This window comes from Mytilus californianus, unplaced genomic scaffold (genome assembly GCF_021869535.1).
Source record: "Mytilus californianus isolate M0D057914Y unplaced genomic scaffold, xbMytCali1.0.p SCAF_34, whole genome shotgun sequence".
Taxonomy (NCBI): domain Eukaryota; kingdom Metazoa; phylum Mollusca; class Bivalvia; order Mytilida; family Mytilidae; genus Mytilus; species Mytilus californianus.
In genome coordinates this window covers 78,972-86,232 of record NW_026262684.1, presented here as the reverse complement: position 1 = coordinate 86,232, position 7,261 = coordinate 78,972, and the positions used below count along the sequence as shown (strand labels likewise).

Below are 7,261 nucleotides of genomic sequence, written 5' to 3'. Positions count from 1 at the left end.
AAAGAGAAACCATACAGTTTTAAATAAGTATCTGCAATAAATAAATTTGTTCCAGCTGCATCCTTTGTGTAAAAGTTTTTATAACTGATTATTTCGCATTTAAGTTTATTTTAAAAAAAAGTCTGTCTATTGACTTGAATTTTGAATAAAACAATGGAATCACCTAACGGAAGTAGTGAAACTGATAATCACCACGCAAATTGTCAGATGCAATCTAAAAAAAAAGGTTAAATATGATATTCACTCCACTTACGATATGTAACAATTAACATTCAGTGCGTTTATCTTAATGCCCCTTAACATGTATACGTATGGTTAAATGTTTGATGAACAATTGGTTTTGGCATAAAGACATGATAAATGTTATTAAATATATTTATTAATGCAAAAATGAATAAAGAATTAACTGCCTTTTGATTAGGGGAATGTTTCGTTTAGTGTACTCCATAGGGTCTCATTTAATATCGGGGTTTACAAAGTCAATACATTCACAGATTTACCTTATTTAAATACAGTATACATATATGTAATTGTAATAAGTAGAATTTTCGGGAAATTGGTACATTTTCCCGAAAATCTGAACTTTATAAAATAATGTGGTCGGTTTCACTGTACCGGTTTTGATAAATCAAATACAGCGCAAGGATCTACCTACCATTTCATTTTAAAAATCGCACTTTGTTTTTTCTTGCAAATACGCAAGATAGTTTTTGTGAATGAAATATTTGCCATTGTTAATTAAACGACTTAAATCGCCACTACAAAAGATGTATGGGCACAATAGAGAATTGGTGAACAAACAAAGAAAACCCCAATATAGCAATTTCACACAGTTTCATGCATATGATTTTTGGCACTAAAACACAATCATGTAACATGTATAATGAAGTGTTGTGTTTTGTAGACAAACCATCGCTGACTATCGATCATCCTGCACTTGTAAAACTGATTGAAAATACTTCGTCACAAGTGTGTTGTCAAGGAAACAGTAATCCACCAATGGATCAGATAAATTGGAAAGGGAATGTAAACTCTTTAGTTGTCAATAATACCATATCATGTTTGACATTCAGCCCAAGCCATCGTACTCACACACAACGATATACCTGTGTTGCTTCAAATAGAGTAGGAATATCAGAATTACATATAGATTTCAAGGTTCTGTGTAAGTTTTATTCAACTGCATAAACTAATTTTGAGCGATTTGAAAAAATCTACAGCAACTTCTAGATAAATGTGCTTCATTCGAATCGACTATTATATAATCTTATCGTAAATCAAACTGATTTGTCGGACCTTCTGTCCGACTGGCGCAAAAATATTGCTAAGTACTAAAATTTCAAAAATGGTTTAACACAAATGCGAGGGTAAATTACTGCGATTACAGGGAGAAGTGTGTAGAAAACGAAGTAATCCTATCAACATGGTACGCAAGTTTCTTAAAAATTTTAAATATATAATGTTGCAATTTTCACAGAATTATAATCATTTCTGAATTTACAGTATTCGTTCATGACATTTTTAACATTAACACTTATCAATTTAACTTGAAAACATAATTGTGTTTGAATAATATTAAATTTTTAATATTGTATAGACCCTCCAGTGGTCAGTGTGTCGTACACAATTACTGGACAAACTATCAATCTACACTGTCATCCAGAGGGTGAACCTAACAATTACACCTTTGCAAAATGGTACTTTCGATCAGAATTCAATGAAACAATTCAAAAACTTGAAGGAGATCAAAACGGAAAACTCACAATAATTGCACAAAGCAATAACACACTTCTTGAACATGTTGGCATTTACGTATGTAGAGTATCCAATGGTATAAAAGCTACAAATGAAAATTTGTATCAGGAAGGAGCAGTATCCGTTCAATATGAAGGTATATTATTGCAAAAGTAAAGCAAAATGATATTAAAAATAGTACTCAGTTTTGTTTTTATTCATTAGTTTATTTATATTTCTCTTGAATTTGTTCAGTATATTCTATAAATTTCAGGGAAAGATTTGTATAGATAGGTTCCATGAATTGATTGATGAATATATTTTTTTTATATGCGATAGCGTATAAAGCCCATCCTTTTCAATTATTTTTTTTTTTCAAATTATCGCCTTTTATCTTGGAACTTCCAACTTTAATCTTGGAATTTCCAACTTTAATCTTGGAATTATCAATTTGGTCTTGGAATTATCAATTTTATTCTTGGAATTTCCAACTTTAATCTTGGAATTTCCTACTTTATTCTTGGAATTATTAACTTTCATCTTGGAATTATGAACTTTAAATTTGGAAATTTCAACTTTAATCTTGGATTTATCAACATTTAACTTGGAATTACCAACTTTATTCTTGGAAATTCCAACTTTAATCCTGGAATTATCAACTTTAAACTTGGAAATTTCAACTTTAATCTTGGAACTATCAACATTTATCTTGGAATTACCAGCTCTATGTGATGCATATATATACATAAATACAAACAAAACACCTTGTTAATAATGCATTAGAGGACGCTCACTTGATATTCGGGGAGGGGGCGGGGGTGAAAATGAATCATCAGATCAGACAATAACTGAAAATATAAAACTGAATTCATGGCAGGATGAAAAATAACAATCAGCCGTGTTATGCAAAGCCGTATTTTGTTATTAGAATTGATTGAAAATAAATGAATGCTATGCGTAATCGCATAAATTAATTAAACTGGCTTAGCAGAGACTGAAAATAAATGATTCATCCAAAAATGGCCTCCCCCCCTTCCCCATATAAAATCAAAATGCTCACCTCCGTAATGACACATATAGCATACATTTTGAGCATAAGCAATAGGACAAGCATGATGATATACACAGACTTAATCAAACATGCATGAATATATAAGAACTAAGCTAAACGTTCAAAGCAGCATTACTGTTATCACGACTTAGCTAACTCGTGACCTAGTTTACTGGTTTATTTTTTTTTTTGCTCACTGGACTCTCACCTCTGCCAAACAGTGCACTTCTGTTTGATGTGCTTTACTGTACCCATTTTTATATAACATTCACTAATATATGTTATCTATAAATATATACAAAGAATGACCTTTACTTATAAAATACAATATTTTATTTATGACCCGTGCTTATATAGGCACTAAACGTTTATCATCACTTATGATTTTCGCAATTCATTTGGAAACAAATTTGAAAGGTGAATTTTAAAATGCATAGATTCAAGGACTTTACATTAAAGTTGGAATTTGCAAGTTTAATGTTGATAATTTCAAGATTAAATTTGGTAATTCCAAGATTAAGGTTGGAAATTCCAAGATTAAAGTCGACAATTTAAAAAAAAAATAATAAAAAAGAATGGCCCTAATACGCTTCCGTAGTTTTCCACCATCAAATTGGATTTTTAAGGAGGAATAATGATTACGATAATTGTTCAGTCAAGATACCTAGAGTTGTCAATGTAGGCATGCCTAAAATAATGAGTATTTACATGTTTAATAATATGATATGAAAAAAAAAAACAATGTTTAGAATTTAAAAAACTTTGTTCTTATTTTATTAGCACCACCCATCTTCATTTCAACAAACAAAAGAGTACAGCTTGGGCAATATGGATATGAACTTAATATCACTGTTATTTTGTACAGTAAACTTGATATTATACAACTGAAGATATCAAATCATAACAGGGTTCTACGTCCAAGGATTACAAAGGGAAGGGCTCATACTCCTGATATATTCCATGATTTCAAACTAAAATTACCTGAAATAACAGTTGTGTTTCATCTTGGCTTAGCGACAGAGGAGGACTTTGTAAATTATACTCTAGAGGCTTGTAACATTAAAGGGTGTAATTCATATACTGTTTACCTCAGATCGGGGAGTACGTATTTATTTTGTTTATCTTTTTACTATGCATGTGTTCATCTTACTACAAGTTATATGTTGATGCGATATAATATATACACTAATCTATAATTATTAAGATGGCAAATGATATCACTAAAAACTGTGTTATAATTGCACTGAAAAGGTTTTCAAACTGTTGAAGGCAAAATGAAATTAAAAATACCAACACGTAACAGTCTTTTGATTAATCATTTTTAGATATACTTTAGATCCTTTTGGGTTTGATCAGCTCTTCCACAATTGTGGTATGTTTATTATCTTCAAATATTTTGCCTTGAGAAATCAATTGTTAAAAGGCACATATGGTGCAGCACAATTGGTAACGTTTGTATTTTAAACGATTAACAAAACTGCCGTAGGATTACCTCTCAACCAAAACCAGATATTAACTAATGTCATGATTGTTACAGTACAGTTCATTTAAGGCTTAGCTACATGTAACTTAATACATATTCTTTTAGTAATATAATTTGGTTTATTTTATCACGTTAACTTCTTGGAATCCTTTACTGCGATTAAGTCTCGCATGTTTTGTTTGTTATTCAGCTTTTTGATTTGTTTGATTTGTATAACACATTGTACATGTTGTAGATGTGTTTGGCTATAAATCACTTTTACTTTTAGATCGACCAGAACCTCCAAACAATATAACAGTGGTTCAATACGAAAACCACATGATAGTGTCATGGATTCCAGGTTTTAATGGTGGATCCAATCAAGATTTCTTTATACAGCATCGAAATACTGACACAGAATCGTGGACAACCACAGGTCCCGTAAAATATAGCTTCGAAAATGAAATTAAGTACACTATATATGAACTGGTATCAAATAAACAATATTTTGTGTGCATGTTTTCTAGAAATGTAATTGGAGATAGTGAAAAAACAAGTGTTACAGAAGCTAGAATTTTTGGTAAGTACATAATTGGGAAGATACTGGTTGGCTGTGTGATCGACGTTTAGGATCCTATGTAAATACGTATCTGACTAAAGTGCACATAATTGCTCAAAATATCAGATAATAAGTTTATTAAAGCGCGAGCATATGTACTCAATATCACAACAACCCCTACCATGATAGTTAAAAAAAAACTGAATTGGTAAAAGATTGTGAGATCATATAATATGACTTATCACCGAATTCGTAATGACCATGACCAAACTGACGGATGTGGAGCAAGGTCTGAATAATCTGCAGGAACATATAATATCACCCTCAATTATTTGATGGGGTTCATGTTGCCCAATCTTTATTCGTTTTTTATGAACTGTTTTGTGGACTTGTTTGTCTGTCGTCTTTTTTTCAATTGACGTTGTCAATTTCTCTTCGATTTATGATTTTTTATGGTACCCTTGATATCTCCCGGCTCTTTCTGAATAGTGTAAAGCAATAAAGACTTTTTTCAGTATCTGATAATTACGATAGATGTGAATGACTAAGTTTAAAACCGATAGTGACATATTTCATTTCAGAAATTCTGTTTTTGTGGTTGATATTTCATACCAAGTTGATAATCCAGCGAATAATATGGGCTGTGACTAATATTAAGGTTTTCATTAAACATTACAGCTATGTAATAGAGCCAATTGACAAATGCGTCCTCTGGAGACACATATCGTTTCTCGTTGAAATAAAAAAAGAGTAATGTTTGATAGAAATAAACATTTTAAATTTAATCCTTTAAGCATATTATTAATTTAAATAATTCTACTTTGTATCATACTGTGGTTCTTATTATATTAGATTAATAACTTTTAATCAGGGAAAACATGTTCATAAAAAAAACCTTTGGTATAACATGTGCTAATTAGACTTCAGACAATGATTATTCTGGCTTGTTGAGGGCTAAATATAAATAACCTTATAAAAGACTGGATTTGAAAGAATAATTCGTGGACAAGAAATAAGCATGCTCAGCAACAAATTAAAATGAATTGTCAAGCCTAAACCGCCCCCTTTTTTTTTGCTCTCTCAGAATATCGAATGGTTGTCTCCTAATAAATGCAAATGAACATTAATATATTGTGATAAAATATGTAAAAACATCAACCTTGCCAGAAACTCAAGTTTAGTCATATCGTTTAATAATCCCGTCTTACAAGTTAAGTTGAATTAGTAGTTTCAAAAGCAACAATAAACTTATTTAACTGTTCAGTATACTGACAAATCAGACGTAAGTTAATTAAAAGTATTACTGTATTTACAGAATACGAACAAATAACGCTTCCTGTATACAATTATTGCTCGGTGATTATTGGAAATATTGTTGGAGGAATGCTAATATGCAGTATTGTCTCACATATTTATTGCCGTTTGAGGCGAAAAAGAAGATCTAATGCGACGGTGGAAATCACTCCAGAAGGTCAATATGATGAAATAGGAACAATTAATTATAACAATATGATTGTTGATCCAATAACTAACTTTGAACTAGATAATAATGACCATATACCAACAGACACCGTGCGCAACGATGTTATATCGAGTGGTGGTGGAGATAGTTCAAGTGCAAGCTCTTTCATAGGACAAACTGGTGACGGTTATGAAAATCCCTATCAGGCGATAATTCCTTCAATTATCGAAATGCACCAATACAGTAGCATCATCCCAAATATGTATCAAAACACAATTATATCACCGGCAAGCGCGGCAACAACATCTGCAGAGTACATTAATACAGCAATTGATAATTACACAAAGCCCTAGCTTGTTATATACAAGAGGATGCAATAAATCTGAACTACGAAAGTAACTGCATAATAGATTTGTGTTTTCTGTACTGAGCTTTATAAAGACAAATGTATGGTTAATATAAATGTTTAACAAATGTGCAATAAATTAATAGAATAATTTAATAAGTATAAAGTTGTATAATCATGTATTCATAAAATATGTACGACGAAAAAGATTTTGGGTATCATTTTTCAATTAGAGCAATGGGAAGAACAAATGCCCAAATGTCAAATAAATTAAAAGATACTATTTTAAAATTCTTGCATGGGGGAAATACAATAACAACATATAACTTGTTGTTCAGTGAGCAATTCTTTACACGTTTAAATTCACATTTGAAGGTAAACGCTGTAACTTTCGATTTCAGAAGATGACTTAAAATCGATCTAATGCCAAACATATAAATTGTATGACAAAAGGGAAATAATAAGCAACTGTTGGTTTACACCAAGATGCATAATTGCTTTATAGGGTTTCAGTTAAAAATAAATCAACTAGGTACTTCCAGTTTATAAATGTCATATTCGGTCCGTTGTATATTAGTTTCATGCCATTTTGACCTAAATATCATCTGCCAAGTCACAACAAGAAATTATTAGGTCATGTACAGTCT

The 7,261-nt window shown here is 31.0% G+C and overlaps 1 long non-coding RNA gene across 1 annotated transcript; it reads left to right on the top strand.

Moving 5' to 3' along the window:
* The first annotated feature begins 1,768 nt into the window (after positions 1 to 1,768).
* On the top strand, positions 1,769 to 6,729 carry LOC127736592 (uncharacterized). The gene is made up of 3 exons (XR_007999062.1): positions 1,769 to 1,891; positions 4,537 to 4,827; positions 6,122 to 6,729. It is a non-coding gene; the product is annotated as an uncharacterized LOC127736592 (long non-coding RNA).
* Positions 6,730 to 7,261: the final 532 nt, after the last annotated feature.